Source organism: Schistocerca cancellata, chromosome 10 (genome assembly GCF_023864275.1).
Source record: "Schistocerca cancellata isolate TAMUIC-IGC-003103 chromosome 10, iqSchCanc2.1, whole genome shotgun sequence".
Taxonomy (NCBI): Eukaryota; Metazoa; Arthropoda; class Insecta; order Orthoptera; family Acrididae; genus Schistocerca; species Schistocerca cancellata.
Window position 1 is genome coordinate 22,707,700 of NC_064635.1, and position 22,473 is coordinate 22,730,172.

A 22,473-nucleotide genomic window follows, 5' to 3' on the forward strand; every position below is an offset into this window, starting at 1 on the left:
CCCATCTAAAGACAGTATTCAGCGAAAATGGGTATTCCATCCGGCAGATTAACAGGGCACTAACAGTTAAAACTAAGAAGCAGGAAGTGAATAAAGAGGAGAACATGCCGGAACAATCTTCAGCTTTTCTTCCTTTCGTTGGCAACACTTCGTTTAAAATAGCAAGAATCCTCCGAAAATTTCAGGTAAAAGTGGTTTTCCGCCCACCATCGAAGATTGCGGACCTTGTGGGATCAGTTAAGGACAATCTGTTACTACGAAAGGCCGGAATTTACAAGATACCGTGCCAATGTGGTATGGCTTACATAGGTCAAACCACACGCACCGTGAAAGAACGCTGCACTGAACATCAACGTTACACCCGCCTTTTGCAGCCAAGCAAGTCCGCTATTGCTGAACATTGTATTTCTACTGGACATTCAATGGAGTACGAGAAAGCAATGATTTTGTCCACAGCAACGTCTTTCTGGGACTCCATTACTAAAGAATCCGTAGAAATACGACTGGCGGAAAATCTGTTAAACCGTGACAGCGGCTACCAGCTGGACAGTGCGCGGAATCCCGTCATCTCCACGATTTGCTCAAATCGAAGACGACAGAGTGCGTCGACGGCCGTGGCAAACAGCAACGCAGAGGGCGACTGAGTTCCGCTATTCCACCAGCGAGGGCGCTGCCGGCGGGCAGTGTTGGTTCAACTATCAAGTTTTCGACGCATGCGCAGAATAGTTACAGTACGCTATATATTGCGGAGCGGAGGACGTTATCGCCACACCTACAAATCCTTAATCCGTCCCATCCTCTGTTATGCCAGTCCTGCCTGGATATCTGCCCCCCCCCCCCAAATTCTATAAGTCCCTCCAAATCCTTGAGCGTCATGCACTCCGCCTCGCCTTCCGTATACGCCTCCCGTCCCCCACGCGGATCCTCTATGATCTCATTCCTTTCCCCCATCCTATTCCTCGATCATATCCGCATCCTCTACACCTCCCGCCACCTTGATCCCCCTCACCCCCTGGTTGCTCCTCTCCTCTCCCATCCCCGCCCCCTGCCACGTCTTCACCGTTGTGTCCCCCCTACCCTCCATATCTACACCCTACATCTCCTTTCCCAAGGCGGCTTCCATCATCTCCCCCTCCCGGATGATCCCTCTCTCCCTCCATTTATCCCTCCGATCAACTCTGATCCTCACTCCCCCTCCTTTCCTCTGTCCTTTTCCCGGGCTCCCTCTCCCCCCTTCCATCCTCTTTCTTCCCCACCTCCCCTCTCTTTGCCCCTTCTCTCCCCCGCGTCCTTTTACATTTCCCTCCTCTGCCTCCTCTCATTCCCTCTCGCGTCTGTCCTTCTCCCCCTTTATTACTCCTCTCCCTCCTTGGTTCCCCCCCCCTCTTTTCGTTTTTTCCTCTCCTCCCTCCTTGTTTTTCCCCCTACTCCAGGTTCCCCCCCCCCATCTGCGTTGGGTCGGGAGTGCCATCTTTGTGCCGCCTTTTTCGTGCAGTGTTTTACAGTGTGTTTTTCCAGTGCGTGCTCCGTGTTGTGTCTTTTGGGAAGTGTAGCGAACAGCCATCATACTGTCGCTGGGTGTGCTTTTTATTATTTGCGAACAGAAACCAGACTGTCGCCATGTTTTTTAATTGTGTGTCTACTGTGTTACTTGTCTGATTCCTGTGTCTTTTATCTACATTGCCAACCCCCTTTGCTTTCTGTTTTAACTTTCCGCAATTTTACGCCATTTTTCACTTTAAATCGCCATTTTATCGCCTGTTCTTCCTTGTTTCTTTCTCCTTCCTTTATTTACAAAAAGTCTGTGGGCTGTAGAGCAGCGTAGTAAGCTGCTGCCGGCCCGGGGGAATTGAAAATCAATAAAGAAAAAAAAAACTGGAGCGGCAGTCTGCGACGGCTCACCTGAAGATGACTGGCAGGTGCCCAGTTGAAATATCGTGCGAAGTATTGAACGACGACCGGCTGCAAGCCCGAAATTTGTTTGAACAGTCAATTCGCCGGGAAAATTTTAAAATTCACAGTGGTCATATTCTCCGTTTACATCGCTGGAACGTGTTCTCCCAAACAGTGGAGTCCATTTAATACACATAAGTACAAGTAAAACTACATAGTTGCGTTGTTCTGTTATACGATGTTTTCAAACACATACAGTAGCCTGGAAACAAAATGAAGAAAAAAGAGCACTTCTCCACTCGGCTTAAGCCGATGTTTACATTTAAACAGGACACATCTTCAGCTAATTACTCGTCCGAGTTGCGGCGACAGGCGTGAGGCAACGAAAGCAAATAAATGCATGTAATCTGTGGAACCAAGCTGCCGCTCCACGTCATTACTTCGATTACACAGGCACTTAAAAATACGTACTCAGGTCACGTGGCGGAAAGAAACTGAAATAGACTATTGTGTCCGTTAATAGCCGTGAAGCGACACGCAATACTCGAAAGGGGAGGGGATGAAAAACCTTGCGTTACTTTGCTTCAGCTAACATTATGTTCTCCTTCAAACGCACGTCAGCACACACAATACACTTCCCATTAAAGCGGCTGACAGGTAAAACTAAGCGCGACTGAATTCTAACAGCCGAGTTACGTGCCAGTCCGTGTGACTCAGGTATTTCCGAACAAACGTCAGACGGCGGCAGAGAAGTCTTATCTACAGCTGTAAGATAACTCCGATAGCGAAACGCCGCTTCTGAGCATTTGCAGTGCCGGACACATCTGAGGCGTGAGTTGCTTAATATGATGCGCAAAGACATTAAGAAAGATTCTGGGCAGTAGGGAATGGATGAAGTCACTTCCTAAGATTAGCGTTTAAGATGAAATGGGTACAAGAAGCACAACAAAACAAGACAGTACAACAAGGAATTACAAGTAATGTAAATCAGAGAGGCCATCTCCGCCAGCGGATGTACTCGAATTCTCACAGCATTATGTATCGTATTTTAATCTACTTATGCGAGCCCTATTCATGAAGTTACAACTACCACCACGAAAAATATACAGGGTTATTACAAATGATTGAAGCGATTTCACAGCTCTACAATAACTTTATTATTTGAGATATTTTCAAAATGCTTTGCACACACATACAAAAACTCAAAAAGTTTTTTTAGGCTTTCACAAATGTTCGATACGTGACCCTTTAGTGATTCGGCAGACATCAAGCCGATAATCAAGTTCCTCCCACACCCGGCGCAGCATGTCCCCATCAATGAGTTCGAAAGCATCGTTGATGCGAGCTCGCAGTTCTGGCACGTTTCTTGGTAGAGGAGGTTTAAACACTGAATCTTTCGCATAACCCCACAGAAAGAAATCGCATGTGGTTAAGTCGGGAGAGCGTGGAGGCCATGACATGAATTGCTGATCATGATCTCCACCACGACCGATCCATCGGTTTTCCAATCTCCTGTTTAAGAAATGCCGAACATGGAAGTGCGGTGGAGCACCATCCTGTTGAAAGATGAAGTCGGCGCTGTCGGTCTCCAGTTGTGGCATGAGCCAATCTTCCGCGGGCTACGCGTGAAACTTGCCCGCACGCGTTCAACCGTTTCTTCGCTCACTGCAGGCCGACCCGTTGATTTCCCCTTACAGAGGCATCCAGAAGCTTTAAACTGCGCATACCATCGCCGAATGGAGTTAGCAGTTGGTGGATCTTTGTTGAACTTCGTCCTGAAGTGTCGTTGCACTGTTATGACTGACTGATGTGAGGGCACTTCAAGCACACGACATACGCTTTCTCGGCTCCTGTCGCCATTTTGCCTCACTGCGCTCTCGAGCGCTCTGACGGCAGAAACCTAAAGTGCGGCTTCAGCCGAACAAAACTTTATGAGTTTTTCTACGTATCTGTAGTGTGTCGTGAGCATATGTCAATGAATGGAGCTACAGTGAATTTATGAAATCGCTTCAATCATTTGTAATAGCCCTGCAGTTAGGTGTCATAAAAGTGGGCAACTTTGTGAGGGCCTTATCTTTTTTTGTGTCATAACCATATCAAAATACGTGCTGCAGAATTTATGTTGTAAATTTATGGAATTTTATAATATTTATCCGTTAACGTTGCTAGAACTAAAGTGCAATGAGGTATCCGGAATATTACACAGTGAAAATTATTGAACTATATGAAAAGAACGTAAATTAGTTACAAACTACGGCATTTTATTCAACATATAAACGTCACTACAGATATTCGGATGTAGGATGTTCGATATGTCTGCCATCATTGGTGGTGACGTGGCGCAGACGAATAGCGACATTCTGCATGACGCGATGCAGTCTCGGGGCATCGATCCTGTGGATGACATCCTGAATGGCTGTTTTCAGCTCAGCAATGGTCTTGGAGTTATTGCCGTACATCTTATCTTTAATATAGCCCCACAAAAAGGAGACGCATGTCTTCAGATCCGAAATATGGCGGCCATTTGATGCCCGTGCCATTGGTCTCTGTCTACTCCAGAGCCAGAATGCGGTCTCCAAAGTGCTCCTCTAGGACATCACTCACCTGCTTCGACGGGGTCGAACTCCGTCTTGCACGAACCACATCTTGTCGAAAATCAGGGACGCTTTGGATAATGTGGATAAAACGATCTTCCAAAAGTTTAACGTGGCAACGGCCTTGCCGCAGTGGCTACACCGGTTTCCGTGAGATCACCGAAGTTAAGCGCTGTCGGGCGTGGTCGGCACTTGGATGGGTGACCATCCTGGCCGCCATGCGCTGTTGCCATTTTTCGGGACGCACTCAGCCTCGTGATGCCAACTGAGGAGCTACTCTACCGAACAGAAGCGGCTCTGGTCAAAGAAAACCATCGTGACGACTGGGAGAGCGGTGTGCTGACCTCATGCCCCTCCTATCCGCATCCTCCTCGCAGGATGACACGGCAGTCGGATGGTCACGATGGGCCACTTTTCGCCTGTAGACGGAGTTTTTTTTTTTTTTTTTTTTTTTTAAGTTTAACGTACCGTTCGGTAGTCACTGTACCATCAAGGAAGGAATACCGCACCGATTATTCCGTGACTGGACTCTGCACACCACACAGTCACCTGCTCAGGGCGAAGAGACTTCTCGATGGGGAAATGCGGGTTCTCAGTCCCCCAAATGCGCCAATTTTGCGTACTGACGAACCCATCCAAATGAAAATGAACTTCGTCGCTAAACCAAACCATGCATGAGCATGCTATTTCCCATCATGCCCCCTGGTGAACCGTGGCGTTTGAACGCCCGAATGCAAACCGTTCAGGAGTTATGACGATTTTATTTCATATAGTTCAAAAATTGTCACCCTTAAATGTCAAAAAGATACTCCCCAGCGCAAGGCATCATAGTGACATGAAGCCTGAGCCAGGCGAAATAGAATTAAATTCTTCTATCGCATCTCTGGGTTTACCTAGTGTCCCATATGGTTATAACTTTGTTACAAGTTTGCCCAGTTGTGTGAGTTTTCCTACACCCACACACAGACAAACATTTGTCATAAAATTTGCCAATTGGCAGGTGAATAAGACAGACAACGATTTGGAATCAATGGTGGTATTCAATTAACCGTACCGTTTTCCTTTTTTTTTCTTTTTCTCAAGCGGTTCGACTGAACAAGTGCGTAAATCAGTGTGTACAAGTTTTATTAAATACCGTGCTTAATGAAGTTTGCTTCGTTTTTCATTGTTATTACTTTATTTTAATGAGGGCAGGTCTAAAGTTACTGGGATTTTGAGGAAGTCTGAAAGATAAATCTCACCGAATCAATTTTTGACGTGATTGTACTTCAGCAACGGTTGCAGAATAGCAAGTGAATAAGACAGTCAACCAGATGCAATATATGGTGGTATTCAGATAACGTTACCATGATTTCAACGTATTTAAACCCGTCTTCTTCAGAAGGACAAGAAACCTGCATATATTGCGACAGCATAAATCGCAATCAAAACATCATGGACCAGCATCACTTGTCATACAGAAACTAATACCTACAACACAGTGTGACACGTAATACTGCTTCATGATGTTTTGGCTGTATTTTAACGCATGCAGGTTTCTTGTCCTTCTGAAGAAGACGGGGTTAAATACGTTGAAACCGCGGTTAAGGCTAATGGAATGTCGCCATTTATTGCAACGGTTTTGCTGTCTTATTCACCTGCTGTTCTGTAACCGTTGCTAAAGTACAGTCACGTCAAAAATTGATTCGGTGAGATTTATCTTTCTAACTTACTTCAAATCCCAGTAACTATAGATCTGTCCTCATTAAAATGAAATAATGGTGAATAAAGAAGCAAGCTGCATTAAGCACGGTAATGAAACAAAAGTCACAGACACTTATTTACGCGTCTATCCAGTGGAACCACATGAGAAAAAAACAGGATAATACACTCCTGGAAATGGAAAAAAGAACACATTGACACCGGTGTGTCAGACCCACCATACTTGCTCCGGACACTGCGAGAGGGCTGTACAAGCAATGATCACACGCACGGCACAGCGGACACACCAGGAACCGCGGTGTTGGCCGTCGAATGGCGCTAGCTGCGCAGCATTTGTGCACCGCCGCCGTCAGTGTCAGCCAGTTTGCCGTGGAATACGGAGCTCCATCGCAGTCTTTAACACTGGTAGCATGCCGCGACAGCGTGGACGTGAACCGTATGTGCAGTTGACGGACTTTGAGCGAGGGCGTATAGTGGGCATGCGGGAGGCCGGGTGGACGTACCGCCGAATTGCTCAACACGTGGGGCGTGAGGTCTCCACAGTACATCGATGTTGTCGCCAGTGGTCGCCGGAAGGTGCACTTGCCCGTCGACCTGGGACCGGACCGCAGCGACGCACGGATGCACGCCAAGACCGTAGGATCCTACGCAGTGCCGTAGGGGACCGCACCGCCACTTCCCAGCAAATTATGGACACTGTTGCTCCTGGGGTATCGGCGAGGACCATTCGCAACCGTTTCCATGAAGCTGGGCTACGGTTCCGCACACCGTTAGGCCGTCTTCCGCTCACGCCCCAACATCGTGCAGCCCGCCTCCAGTGGTGTCGCGACAGGCGTGAATGGAGGGACGAATGGAGACGTGTCGTCTTCAGCGATGAGAGTCGCTTCTGCCTTGGTGCCAATGATGGTCGTATGCGTGTTTGACGCCGTGCAGGTGAGCGCCACAATCAGGACTGCATACGACCGAGGCACACAGGGCCAACACCCGGCATCATGGTGTGGGGAGCGATCTCCTACACTGGCCGTACACCACTGGTGATCGTCGAGGGGACACTGAATAGTGCACGGTACATCCAAACCGTCATCGGACCCACCGTTCTACCATTCCTAGACCGGCAAGGGAACTTGCTGTTCCAACAGGACAATGCACGTCCGCATGTATCCCGTGCCACCCAACGTGCTCTAGAAGGTGTAAGTCAACTACCCTGGCCAGCAAGATCTCCGGATCTGTCCCCCATTGAGCATGTTTGGGACTGGATGAAGCGTCGTCTCACGCGGTCTGCACGTCCAGCACGAACGCTGGTCCAACTGAGGCGCCAGGTGGAAATGGCATGGCAAGCCGTTCCACAGGACTACATCCAGCATCTCTACGATCGTCTCCATGGGAGAATAACAGCCTGCATTGCTGCGAAAGGTGGATGTACACTGTACTAGTGCCGACATTGTGCATGCTCTGTTGCCTGTGTCTATGTGCCTGTGGTTCTGTCAGTGTGATCATGTGACGTATCTGACCCCAGGAATGTGTCAATAAAGTTTCCCCTTCCTGGGACAATGAATTCACGGTGTTCTTATTTCAATTTCCAGGAGTGTAAAACGTATTTATATCGACTTACGGCCCGTTAGTCAGCTCTTCAAAGTTATCGGCAGTAACCTAAAGTTTCCGAGAAGTCTGCAAACGCTTTTTTACAATGGCCAACAAATTGGCCTTGTGACCTCGTCCTTGCAGTTTAAATCACTAGTGGTGAGAACACAGTGCAGCAGGGCCATATGTTGAATGTCGACACAAGTTACAGCATTTAAGAATAAAAAGTTTGTCGTCGTTGTTGTCAAAAAGTAATACCTCAGTCACAAAGTTGTCCACTTTTAAAAAGAAAATAATGCATTACTGCGTTAAGTGGATACAAGACTATAAAAATGCATGAAACCATTCGTAGTCATTTTTATAGTTAATTTTGCGCTCCACGAATATTTCTAAGCTTTATAATGTGCAATAAATTGTCATCTGTTGGAGCAATAGAGAAAATATTTTATATGTCATTAACTACGTTATATGACGGAAAATGGTGTATTGGAAAAGTTTTACATTACTTATAATTCCTTCGAAAGATGTAAATTGATAGATTATACTTATTAACTACGAATATGCATAAATATTAACATGACAATACTGTGGAAAACTTAAGAATAAAATCTGTCTACTTTGTTTTGAGTAGCAGTTTTGTTTCTCCAGTGTACATTTCGAAGCCACACAGCTCCATCATGAGGTTACAGCTCTTTTTTTTAAGAAGCTTTATTGCGATGTCGAGACACCATAAAAGCGTATGAAGCGACTTCCAAATTTTGATTATAGCATCGTAAACAGCAAGTTCAAATTACCTCATTGCGGTGTCACATAAGCAAGAAATCAGTACATTTCGCTAATACGTGTTTCTACCGTGTTGACATCACGAGTAAGGTCCTTACACAAGAACGGAAATCTCCGAGTGAGGGAGTTGTGACTTCGAAATGTACACTAGTATAGAAAAAACACTATAAAGACAGTGGACGAAATTTATTTTTGAGTTTTCTATTCATTTCAGAGCGCCTCATCTCTGACGAGAGTTATCTCTATGGACAGCATGAAAAACAAGAGGCTACAACCCTCGGCTAAACAGGATAAATTACTATTTTTCCTGTATGAATGACTGCCAACATATACGCTCGACGCATTTCGACAGAAGGTTGCGTTTGCCTGATGTTTCTCAGTTTTGCGTCTTGCCGACGTGCAGTGCGGCGTAAGCAACGAAAGTGCACTGTTTGAAGACAGAAGGACTATTATACAGGGCTATTACAAATGATTGAAGCGATTTCATAAATTCACCGTAGCTCCATTCATTGACATATGGTCACGGCACACTACAGATACGTAGAAAAACTCATAAAGTTTTGTTCGGCTGAAGCCGCAATTCAGTTTTCTGCCGCCAGAGCGCTCGAGAGCGCAGTGAGACAAAATGGCGACAGGAGCCGAGAAAGCGTATGTCGTGCTTGAAATGCACTCACATCAGTCAGTCATAACAGTGCAACGACACTTCAGGACGAAGTTCAACAAAGATCCACCAACTCCTAACTCCATTCGGCGATGGTATGCGCAGTTTAAAGCTTCTGGATGCCTCTGTAAGGGGAAATCAACGGGTCGGCCTGCAGTGAGCGAAGAAACGGTTGAACGCGTGCGGGCAAGTTTCACACGTAGCCCGCGGAAAATTGGCTCATGCCACAACTGGAGACCGACAGCGTCGACTTCATCTTTCAACGGGATGGTGCTCCACCGCACTTCCATCGTGATGTTCGGCATTTCTTAAACAGGAGATTGGAAAACCGATGGATCCGTCGTGGTGGAGATCATGATCAGCAATTCATGTCATGGCCTCCACGCTCTCCCGACTTAACCCCATGCGATTTCTTTCTGTGGGGTTATGTGAAAGATTCAGTGTTTAAACCTCCTCAACCAAGAAACGTGCCAGAACTGCGAGCTCGCATCAACGATGCTTTCGAACTCATTGATGGGGACATGCTGCGCCGAGTGTGGGAGGAACTTGATTATCGGCTTGATGTCTGCCGAATCACTAAAGGGGCACATATCGAACATTTTTGAATGCCTAAAAAAAACTTTTTGAGTTTTTGTATGTGTGTGCAAAGCGTTGTGAAAATATCTCAAATAATAAAGTTATTGTAGAGCTGTGAAATCGCTTCAATCATTTGTAATAACCCTGTACAATGGCGTTGTCTAAGGGTCACAGAAAGTCGAACGTATTTCCCCTCCTACAGGTACTGACGGAAGCAGATGTGTTGCTGATAGAAGCTGGCAGTTATCGGTTTATTCCAGGGCGTGGTCTTGCTGATACCGCAATGTTGTCAGTTAAAAGCGTTCGCCCTCTCTGGTCACACAGACTTGCGGTGATACCGTGAAGAGAGAACACCAGCAATCGCTTAAAGAAAGCGGCGCTGACCGCGTGGTGAGGCTAGAAGGGTGTTGAAAGGTTGCTTCAACTACAGTGGTTTGTATGGGCTCTACGAAAATACTGCAATCTGAAACAATTGTTTTCTCATTTTTAGCCACGCATTTTGACCTTGCGCTTTGCTAAAGAAATATGGGTTAGAACAGACTTAGAAAAGTACGTTTCAAAAAGAATACCACAACTTTAGGAATTTAAAACTCTGCAACGACAAAAGGCAGAGCTAAGCACTATCTGTCGGCGAATTAAGGCAGCTATAAAGTTTCATTTAGTTGTACATTTGTTCGCTTGAGGCGCTGTTGACTAGGCGTCAGCGTCAGTTGATGCTAAGATGGCGACCGCTCAACAGAAAGGTTTTTGTGTTATTGAGTACGGCAGAAGTGAATCGACGACAGTTGTTCAGCGTGCATTTCGAACGAAGTATGGTGTTAAACCTCCTGATAGGTGATGTATTAAACTTTGCTATAAACAGTTTACAGAGAATGGGTGTTTGTGCAAAGGGAAAAGTTCTGGACGGCCGAGAACGAGTGATGAAAATGTAGCACGCATCCAGCAAGCATTTGTTTGCAGCCCAGGAAAATCGACTCGCAGAGCTAGCAGAGAGCTGCAAATTCCACAATCAACTGTATGGAGAGTCCTACGAAAAAGGTTAGTTATGAAATCTGAACGTCAACTACCCGAGGCGATGGATCGGCCGCCAGGCAGCCCGTGACAGAGCACTTCATCACTGGCCTCCAAGAAGCCCTGATCTTACCCCCTGCGATTTTTTCTTATGGGGGTATGTTAAGGATATGGTGTTTCGGCCACCTCTCCCAGCCACCATTGATGATTTGAAACGAGAAATAACAGCAGCTATCCAAACTGTTACGCCTGATATGCTACAGATAGTGTGGAACGAGTTGGAGTATCGGGTTGATATTGCTCGAGTGTCTGGAGGGTGCCATATTGAACATCTCTGAACTTGTTTTTGAGTGAAAAAAAAACCTTTTTAAATACTCTTTGTAATGATGTATAACAGAAGGTTATATTATGTTTCTTTCATTAAACACACATTTTTAAAGTTGTGGTATTCTTTTTGAATCACCCTGTACAGTGGCAATAACATACTGTAGAAACTCACAGACCTGCTCAAAGACTACTCAAATGAATTGGGCAAAGCCATTCTTTAATATACACGAAGACCAAATTAACATACCAGATGATGAAAAAGTCAGTATAAATTTGAAAACTGAATAAATCACGGAATAATGTATATAGGGAGGTTCAAATTGACACACATGTTTGGAATGACATGGGGTTTTATTAGAACCAAAAAAAACACAAAAGTTCAAAAAATGTCCGACAGATCTGATCAGAGTAGCAATAATTAGCATAACAAAGTAAGGCAAAGCAAAGATGATGTTCTTTACAGGAAATGCTCAATATGTCCACCATCGTTCCTCAACAATCGCTTTAGTAGAGGAATAATGTTGTGAACAGCACTGTAAACCATGTCCGGAGTGAGGCATTGTCGTCGGATGTTGTCTTTCAGCATCCCTAGAGATGTCGATCGGTCACGATACACTTGCGACTTCAGGTAACCCCAAAGCCAATAATCGCACGGACTGAGGTCTGCGGACCTGGGAGGCCAAGCGTGACGAAAGTGGCGGCTGAGCACACGATCATCACCAAACGACGCGCGCAAGAGATCTTTCACGCGTCTAGCAATATGGGGTGGAGCGCCATCCTGCATAAACATCGTACGTTCCATCAGGTGTTTATCAGCCAGGTTGGGGACGATGCGATTCTGTAACATATCGGCGTACCTCTCACCCGTCACGGTAGCAGTTACAAAACGGCATTTGCTCGAAGAAAAAAGGCCCGTAAACGGTAGATGTGGTAAATCCAACCCATACCGTGATTTTCTCTTCATGCAATGGAGTTTCCAAGACAGTTCTATGATTTTCGGTAACCCAAATTCTGCAGTTGTGGGCATTGACAGACCCTCGGAGCGTGAAATGAGCTTCGGCGGTCCACAACACGTTACTCAACCAATCGTCATCTTCCGCCATTTTTTGAAACGGCCACACCGCAAATGCCCTCCGCTTCACTAAATCGCCAGGTCACAGTTCATGATGTCGATGGATTTTGTACGGATAGCATCGGAGGGTACGCCTCAGTGCCAACCGAACAGTAGTGTATGGAATGCCGGTGCGACGTGCGACTGCACGAGCGCTGACTTCCCCGTGCATAGACGAACCCGCTACAGTCTCCATTTCTTCCTGAACTGTCTCAGCAGCATTACGCGCTGTGCTCGGTCGGCCACTACGGGGTCTATCGTGTAAACAACCCGTGGCTTCGAACTTCGAAATCATTCTCGTCACAGCTGCATTTGTCAACGGACCTTCACCGGTTCGAATCACCTTTCTATGGCGATAGCACCTTTTATACACGATTGTCATGCGCAGCCACTGACGTTTTGCTGTCCAGCGCCATCTGTCGGACATTTTGTGAACTTTGTTTTTTTTTTTGTTCTAATAAAACCCCATGTCATTCCAAGCATGTGTGTCAATTTTTAACTCTCTATCTACATTATTCCGTGGTTCATTAAGTTTGCAAATTTATACTGAATTTTGGATCACCTGGTACATACAGCGTGTAATTTTCTCATAAAATTGTCGAAAAGAGTGGGGAAACTAATGTGTGTCAGTTCATATGTTACAGAATTGCTGCCAAACAATGGTTACGAACTTAGTTCTACATATCAGATGTTTCTAAAATCTTTGTTGCTCTAGGATTTCTTAGATTCTGTTTAATATCAATTTTGTCTTCGGCACTTAACTTCTTTCTCGTCTACGTATTATAGCAAGATTTCGGATGTATCCGTCAGGATATTTAAATTATTGCCTCCGACGGAACTAGATTAGATTGAAAAAACAAATTCTTAAGATGTGGATAATGGAACGTGAAATACTGAAGGTCAAATGAGCCTTTTTTTATATTATCATACACTGAAACGCCAAAGAAATTGGTATTCAAATACAGAGATATGCAAACAGGTATAATATGGCGCTGCGGTCGGCAACGCCTAACCAGAATAACTCGAAAAATAAGCTTCACACGCAAAAATGTGTAGAATCCAAATCTGATTATTTTCGAGGGGGACATCTGATAGTGCTAACATCAGCCCGCCACCCCAGCCCCCTGGGGGTGGGGCGGGAGGCAAATTTCAAATTTCAAATGGAAACACGCATTATTATTGCAGAATCAGATCCTACATAAAAATCAACGTGCATTTTGTCTTACAAGGGGAGGCCGCCAATTGTGAAATTCAGATTCGATTCATACTCCGCATAATAAAAGCTCATGGCCAGAGGTGTAATGTGGCACAGCACCAAGATGCACTTCTCAGCCGTTGTCGAGAAAATCGACAGTTACAAGAAACCGTTGCGGTGAAATACTCTCTACGATTAGTAATTTTCTACAGCGTCGTGGTGCAGCGGTAAGCGCTCGGGTTCGTAATTCGAAGGTCGCCGGATCGAATCTCGCGCCATGCAATTTTTTTTATAATTACTTCTTTGTAATTCAAATATATATATATATATATATATATATATATATATATATATATACTATTAATGAATTGCTTACGCATGTTAGTGAAGGCGGATCGCTCTCCAATTGTACCGCCTCCATTTTTCCGTTTGTTTAACAGGGTGTACCAAAGCTCTCCCGTCCGCACTGATTTTCGACGATGTTATAAGTTGCGCTAGGGACCGCATCTACCGTCTTTCGAAGTTAGCAGGCAACTACGCTAGTTATGCGGCGGCTCGTTTCGGCCCATTCAACGTCTGTTCTTCAAGTGTAACGAGCGAGTAACGGAGTTTATATTTCATATCTGCCACAGCAAATTTCTGTTCGTGGGGTCTCTATTCTAATTCGAACGTTTGACTTACGCTACACGTATTCGTTTCGGAATATCGTTTCTACGTCTTCCGTTAACTATACGTGGTTAACATTACGAAGACAATTAATAACATTTGTGAAATACAACTTTGTTAACGGAAAACATAATGATGTTCGAAGTCGCCAGTTTTTCCACAACAAACGACTTTCAACAACTTATTATATGCATAATTGTTGCAAGTGATTGCCGGGAATTATATATTTTAATTACAAAAAACAAATACTAAAAAAAAAAGGTTGCATAGCGCGAGATTCGATCCGGCGACCTTCGGATTACGAACCCGAGCCCTTACCGTTGCAGCACGACGCTGTACAAAGTTGTTATCGTAGAGAGTATTTCACCGCAACGTTTTCTTTTAACTGTCGATTTTCTTGACAATAGCTGAGAAGTGCATCTTGGTGCTTTGCCACATTACACCTCTGGCCATGAGCTTTTATTATGCGGAGTATGAATCGAATCTGAATTTCACAATTGGCGGCCTCCCCTTGTTAAACATTTGTTTTGATTCTTGCTAGTGGGCGCTGTAATTCAAGAAAATCCATGTTCTCATTTTTGCGTGGAAAATGGTTACGGATGAATAAAAAATAACTTATTTACTTCGTAAATTTTGATTCGCTAAAACTAAAACTCTCCCTCTCTCCCCATAGGGTGCGGTTTGAGAGAGAGGAATTTGAGTTTTACGAATGTTGACCCAAATATGGACCCTGCACGTCATCAGTGGACTGTTCAAGCTGGTGGAGGCTCTGTAATAGTGTGGAGCGTGTGCAGTTGGAGTGATATGGGAGCCCTGAATCGTCTAGATATGACTCTGGCAGATGACAAGTACGTAAGCATCCAATCTGGCCTCCTGTATTCATTCATGTCCATTGTGCATTCCGACGGACTTGGGCAATTGCAGCAGGATAATGCGACACCCTTCAGGTCCAAAATTGCTATAGAGTGGCTCCAGGAACACTCTTCTGGGTTTTTAAACACTTCCGCTGGAAACCAATCTCCCCAGACATGCGACATTATTGAGCATATCAGGGATATCTTGTAACGTACTGTTCAGAAGAAATCTACTCTTACGGATTTACGGACATCCCTGCAGGATTAATGATGTCAGTTCCCTCCAGCACTAGTTCAGACATTAGTCGAGTCCATGCCACGTCTTGTTGCAGCACTTGTGCCTGTTTGCGGGGGCCCTACACGATATTACCAGGGGTACCAGTTTCTTTGGCTCTTCAGTGTATAGGCTTGAATAAAGCTTTTGTTATGAAGAGGAATGTGCCTTAAGGTTTATAATTTATATAAAAAACAGCTACCAGCCACATGTATGGTTTAAAAAGGTTTATTATCTTCAGACCATGACCGGTTTCGGATTTTTCTTTACAAATCCATCTTCAGATGGCAGATTACAAGCATTCTTAGTTGGACCTAGTTTTGTTTATGTTATTCATTTGCTGCACTGGGAAAGAAATGGCTCTGAGCACTATGCGACTTAACTTCTAAGGTCATCAGTCGCCTAGAACTTAGAACTAATTAAACCTAACTAACCTAAGGACATCACACACATCCATGCCCGAGGCAGGATTCGAACCTGCGACCGTAGCGGTCGCGCGGTTCCAGACTGTAGCGCCTTTAACCGCTTGGCCACCACGGCCGGCCGGGAAAGAAAAGAAATATTTTTGTTGTCATATCGGTAATGGTATTTTTACGAAAGATTTACTTCTTTTACAAGATCTAATTGCTCAGTAAACATTAGTAAACTTGCAGGTTAGTGTACTTACGAGCTGTGTAGTTCTGCCTGACGAAATATTCGTGCGTTTCTGTTTTCGAACGCAAGCTTGATACACTTTTCAATATGCACTATGTGAGTGCTATTCCAGTCTATGGACGTCACTTTCAATCTCATCATCTTAATTACACACGCAGCACACACGAATAACGTTTACAAAACGTGGCCCAGCTTCACGCTACAAACGAGAACAATATTTGCAAAGAGCTTACAGTCATAACGATGTTAACTTACAGATGCTGTATAGTCGATATGGGTACAGTAAAATATCACTTTGCTATTGTATGTAATTAATCTAAAACGGAATAAATGTGGCTGGTAGCTGTTTTTTATGTAAATTATAAACCTTAAATACAACAGCCACGTTTCTTAACATGTCGACTTTCGACAAAATAGCGGAATATGCCTTGTTATGAAAGTTACTGGTAAATTAAATCTGTGTGTCTGACTTAGTACACGAACCAGGAACCCTGTCTTTCACGTGCAATGTCTTTATCAACTGAACTATCTAGACACAAAGGCAGCTTCAATTTTGCCAGTACTTGTCAGCTACATCTCGAAATTAAGCCATGAACGTGAGTTGTGTGTCGTGACAGGACAACTCAGGCGAAAACAGCAGGTACAAAATTATGTACTACCATATGAGAACTCATTCTAGCATAGATACGTCGGTACATAAAAATATTAAAAGCATCATTGCTATGTACTAAATTACTGGCCTTCCTTGTAACTTAATCCAGTAGAAAATACTGTCGCGATATTTTCAAAAATCCTGGAAAGAACGAAGTTAACATCCTGAATGATCCGTCGCTGATAGTTCATACTAACTTTGCAACCAACAAATTTCATTCTCTTGTACGACAAAATAGAACAAATCTGATGTTCACTCTATGGCGATAGAGTGCTTTCCCACACGGATATGATTACGGAAAGATCCCTTGCCGATCACTGCTGCTAACAAATGTGCAAAGAGAAAATAACAGGAAACATTTTCGAGCTGTACCCGCGCCTAGAAGTTGGGTTGTAAATATAAACATGCTGCATCTTTCGCATTTCGAAAGTGGAAATTTATATCTCCGAGTTCGAAAAGTACGCTGCCAGCTGGTAACAAACAAAGAAAATATGTGATGTAATGGAGGTCGGGTGATGGCATATGTCTGTTCTACAATTAGACCGTGACTGGTAGTAAACACGCTTGGAGATAAGGTATCCCAAGTATCAAACTTCACTCCCGGCGAACTCACTTCTCCATCAGAGCCAACAAACAGTACACATCTATGGTAGAAACTTCCACCACATCACAAGTCGCTGTACTGTGTTACACACACACAGAGTGAAATAAAAGGAACGCGTTACAAATAATGTGGACGCAGTCGAAATGTTTTGAGCGCATATGTAAGGCAGTCGCTGTTGCGTTTTGCGTGACTGTTAGAAGACTAATGTTACGCTGTGGTTCTGTCTTTAAGGTAACATTTGTTTATTCGATTACTTACCGTGGTCCGACCAGTTTCCTATGATGGTGAAATTAAAGGAAAAATTGCGCGTATTATGAAACACGTCTTTCAATTACTCTATTTAGTACACGTGAGGAGTGGTTTTTATTTGGAGTGTGAGAACTGTGTACCGTGCCTAACCTAGGAAATACATGTGTCCTAGTCCATACCAACGAGAAACTTAGCAAATGAATTTGTAGGAATTTCAGTGGGGTAGAGCGAATCTTACATGAGAGCAAGAGCTACGATAGACAGGGACGTAGAAGCTGAATGGTCCCATGGGTGTAACTTAATTCTAACAATCTACTGATGCTTTCGATCCTTTTCACTGTTTTGTGACACACAGAAAAAAACTACAGAGGGCAATTTTTCAGAAACCGATCACTGTATAGGTTTTCAAATTAACTTTGTTATCCTTGTTCGATTCCGAATGCTCTCACATCCGCCTTCGGCAAATTCATATTGTGTGTAATGGTGTAAAAAGCTAGTAGAACTGAAACCGGCATATATAATAGACCTTTTTAACGCTACTGATCATTATGGTGTTTACAGACAGCTCACGTTCATGTTTAATGCGGTGTATTCATTACTAAACGGAATAACGCTACAGAATGATGTTACATTAGTGAAATTCGCATTCATATTAAACAGTAAAAGGTAAAAATAGTTATTTAATGATTTGATTTAAGAGAAGTTTGTTTTTTTAACTCACAAGTCGCTGTAAACGTCTTAACAAACAATACTGGAGAATGATATACGATTATAACGTGTGACTTACAGAAATACCGGGCGTACCAATTGTACTTATTACGCATTGCCATACCAGTTGCATGGTCACTCTAACAGAAAGAAAGAATAATTCTCGAGTAAAGCGAGAAAAGTACATCAAGGTGGTCGTATGTGTATAAGATATACCTAGGAGACTGAGGGAGTTACTTGACAAAATGAGACACTGAAGATAGCAGATGAGTTTTGTTATTTGGGCAGCAAAATCACCGAAAATGGTCGAAGCAGAGAGGATATAAAATGCAGACTGACCATAGAAGAAAATAGTTATGAAAAAGAGGAAATTGTCAATATCAGGTAGAAATGTAAGGTTAGAAAGTCTTTTGTGAATATTTTTGTTTGGAGTGCAGCCTTGGACGTGGACGATAAACAGTTAAGATAAGAAGAGAACAGAAGCTCTTGAAATGCGGTGCTGCAGGACAATGCTGAAGATTAGATGGCTAGATAGAATAAGGATTGACGAGTTACTGAATCGAAATGGGACGAAAATAAGTTATGGCGAAGCACGACTAAAACAAGGGATCGGTCGTTTGGTGCATTCTGAGGCATCAGGATTATCAGTTTTCTAATGGAGGGAAGAGTGTGTGTGTGTGTGTGTGTGTGTGTGTGTGTGTGTGTGTGGAGGGGGGGAGGGGGGAGGCATTTAAGAGGCGGAGACCAAGGAATGACCACAGCAAGCGGGTTCAAATGTATGTATGGTGCAGCAGTTATGCTGAATGAAGAGAGTCGTACAGGATAGACTACTGTGGAAAACCGTAACAAACAAGTCTTCGGACTGAAGATAACAACAAGAATGTGAGAAAAATACAACCAGCTTCTTATGTGTTGTGTGTGGTGTTTACGTAAATCTCACAATTCCCAGATGCATACTAATAAATCCGGAACAAGTTAATGGTAATAACGTGAATTTAGAAACGGAAATTGCACCTCTTTTGCTGTAGATCCTTCATCAACAGTATATTTCACAGCCACCTGCTGTTGAATAATTCGTCAGGGCGGGGGGGGGGGGGGGGGTGGACGAGGAAATAAAAGCGTTGTTAAGCGAACAACTGGCAAATGCAGAAAAGTGTTGATTTCAGAAAAGTCGGCTACTGACTTAGCAGGTCTCTTTTTGGTTGGCTTGGTTCAAATGGCTCTGAGCACTATGGGACTTAACATCTATGGTCATCAGTCCCCTAGAACTTAGAACTACTTAAACCTAACTAACCTAAGGACATCACACACGTCCGTGCCCGAGGCAGGATTCGAACCTGCGACCGTAGCGGTCGCGCGGTTCCGGACTGAGCGCCTGGAACTGCGAGACCACCGTGGCCGGCTGGTCTCTTTTTGAAAAGACATACTGTTTTGCACATGTAATTCTGACTTTCCCAGTCAATGAAACACTATGTGTCTTGTATGTGTTCAGTAATAATAGATGACGGAATTATTTCCGCTATGTGATGAGAGAGAGAGAGAGGGAGAGCAAGAATCGCTAAGACATAAAGACTGCATGAATGGTGGTTATTCAACTGTCGACTTACAAACTCATTAGTAGGGATTACGTTACGCTGACGTAATAGTATGCAGCAGAAGAAGGGGACAGTGTGCTGTCAAAACACACACGTACATTTACGGGAAACAGTGTGGACAGTGCAGATGGGAAACAAAGTGAATTAAATTGCAGGCCACACTTAGTATGGTATGAGCAGAGAATTGAGATAGAATAGAAATTGAATTAATATAAGTAGTCTGCTGAATAGTCAAGGCCTCAACAGGTACAGAAATTTAATATTTTTCATCAAATAAAAATGAATAAAATGTTTTTGCTCGTACGATATAGATCGCTCTTTCTAACGATGATAATGACACGTTTCTGCTTTTGATAAAAAACGTAGCTTGCTGTACAGTTACCCTTTTATTTACTTTTTCAAAGTCATTATTTACATGTATAAAATATTTTCTGTCTTGACAGGCATTAACAGCGTTTTACATATTCTTAAGTCTCAGTGATGTTTCGTCTCAAAAAGTGTTGAAACAGAATTACCGTCAAAAGCTCAGTATAAGTAATATGCCACCCACTACACGTTTTACACTTAAGTATAGCGTTTACTTATATACCGGTATATATTACGTTTTATTTTATTTTTTATTGTTACACGCACACTTTAGCCATGGGAAACCATTTTTCGGTTGTTCACCCTTCACACAATAACATGTTTTGTCATGCTAATAGGTTTTCTGTTAGTAGACTGTGTAGGCATGGATTTAATTTCCACATATTGCAACTTATTATATGTTCGGACATAGACTTCAGCTATGTGAAACTATTTTAATTAACGGCTAGGGATATTCAGTTCTAAGTTACTGTGTCTATGAAGCTGATTAGTCACGTATGCTGGCACTCACATCTAAGTATAGGCTACTTTCAAGGCATCACAAGTACTTGCTATGCATCTGTGTGAGCAGCACATTTGACGTTGATTCTTGTGTCACAACGGTATGTGATGGTTGGCTGCCACGTTATCTTTTTTGTGCATTCTTAGATCCTCTGTATATCTGACTTACTTTTGTCACGCTGGCATTTTTGTGTTTTTGTGACAGATCTCGTAATGGCAGTATGCCGAAACCGGTTCTCGAGAATTATATACAGCAGTCAGTTACACGGGAGCCACGCAGATATTATGAATCAGACGTTATGTCTTGTATTGACAAAGCCGTATTGCGCGGATTGGCTGAGCGGTTTGAGGCGCCATGTCACGGATTGCGCGGCCGCTGCCGCCGGAGGTTCGAGTCCTCCCTCGGGCATGGGTGTGTGTATGTAGTTATTACCATAAGTTAGTTTAAGTAGTGTGTAAGTCTAGGGACCGATGACCTCATCAGTTTGGTCCCTTACGAATTCACACACATTTGAACACTTGATAAAGCCGTCTTATCTGTAATGATATCTAGTGATCAAACGATCTACTGAAAATTTTGTATGTCCATCCTTTATTTTTTGTCGCGATCTACTGAAAACGTTCGTCATAGCAATACTTCTATGATGCAGCGTTGTTGGATTCGTTCTTAACATATGAAAATTTTGCTTCGAAGCTGAGTTAGCGGTGTGGCTTGTTAAACAGTACACGCCTGCAAAGATGAGACGCTTTGAGAAGTGTAACTTAATGGAACAAATGTGTATGGGAACAATATTATTACGTGAGGAGTAATTGTTGTTTATAGCAAAGAAAAATGCAAATTCGGTATTTACTTTAAAGGCAGAACCACTGCGAAACATTAGCTTGGAACAGCCGATATTTTAATTAGGTAAGGATAATTATATTAAATCACCTTTGACAGGAAGGTAGATGGTAGATTCAGGCCAGATATGTCGTAACGACGATCTTAGGAATGTGGCGGGCTCTTCCCGGTAAACACAGGCCAGAGAGAAGCAGAGGTGACGTCATCGGACGGTGTCTTCCCAGAAAAAGAGAATCACTTGTTACAGCCTGCAGACACCTGTCGCAGCAACCTTGCGATGCACACTCGCATAATTCCACGCACACCAAAGACGCACGTAGAAGCTCGCACAGGTTGGCGACCGCGAACGACCCAATTGCCGGATGCCCGCAGCCCGCTTTCTCGCTGACGGCCGGCAGCAATTCAAATCACACGCGTGTAAACACGCACTCACTCACTCACACACACACACTCACTCACCGACGCCACGCGTGTTACACAAAACCGCGTTACGTCCAGTCGGCCGCTATCTCAGCGCCGAGCGAGAAGCAACAAGTGCCTTCGGGCCGGGCCAGCTTTCTGCGCATGCGCCGTGGGTCCACACACACACACACACACACACACACACACACACACACACACAAAAGGGGCCCGACGCGGCCGCCGTAAAACTCGCAGCAAGAGTCGGCGACGATTGCGTCTCTGCGCATGCGCCGCGGGCACACACACACACACACACACACACACACACACACACGCTCGGGCGGCGCGCGGCACGTGGAGCGACGGAGACAGAGAGACGCAGGCGCACCGCAATTACGTCTATCTGACGTCATGTGCGACGTCATTACTGAGGGCGTGGACTGGTTTGTCCGGCTGCGGAACCGCGTCGCTGTCGCAGGCGAGTTGGAACGACCGCTGCACTGCTAAACGTGCGTGTACAGCATTTTACAACACTCCGAGAAACCAGACACTACGTACGGAGCACGCGATCTGATGTTCACAAGTGTTTTTATTTGTAGTGTTGCAGAATAGGGGCCTTCACACGGCCATTCCCAACTGCGCGATTTAAAGACGAGCCACGCCGATCCGCGAGC

The 22,473-nt window shown here is 44.2% G+C and overlaps 1 protein-coding gene and 1 pseudogene across 1 annotated transcript in view; one reads left to right on the forward strand and one right to left on the reverse strand.

The window, feature by feature from the left end:
- Window positions 1–21,939, reverse strand: part of LOC126106726 (histone-lysine N-methyltransferase SETD1B-like) — a 188,419-nt gene extending 166,480 nt beyond the window's left edge. The window contains exon 1 of the mRNA XM_049913106.1: window positions 21,488–21,939. The gene's annotated coding sequence lies outside the window, so the exon portion shown is untranslated. The remainder of the gene's footprint in view (window positions 1–21,487) is intronic.
- Window positions 4,602–4,719, forward strand: LOC126107094 (5S ribosomal RNA; annotated as a pseudogene).
- Window positions 21,940–22,473: the final 534 nt, after the last annotated feature.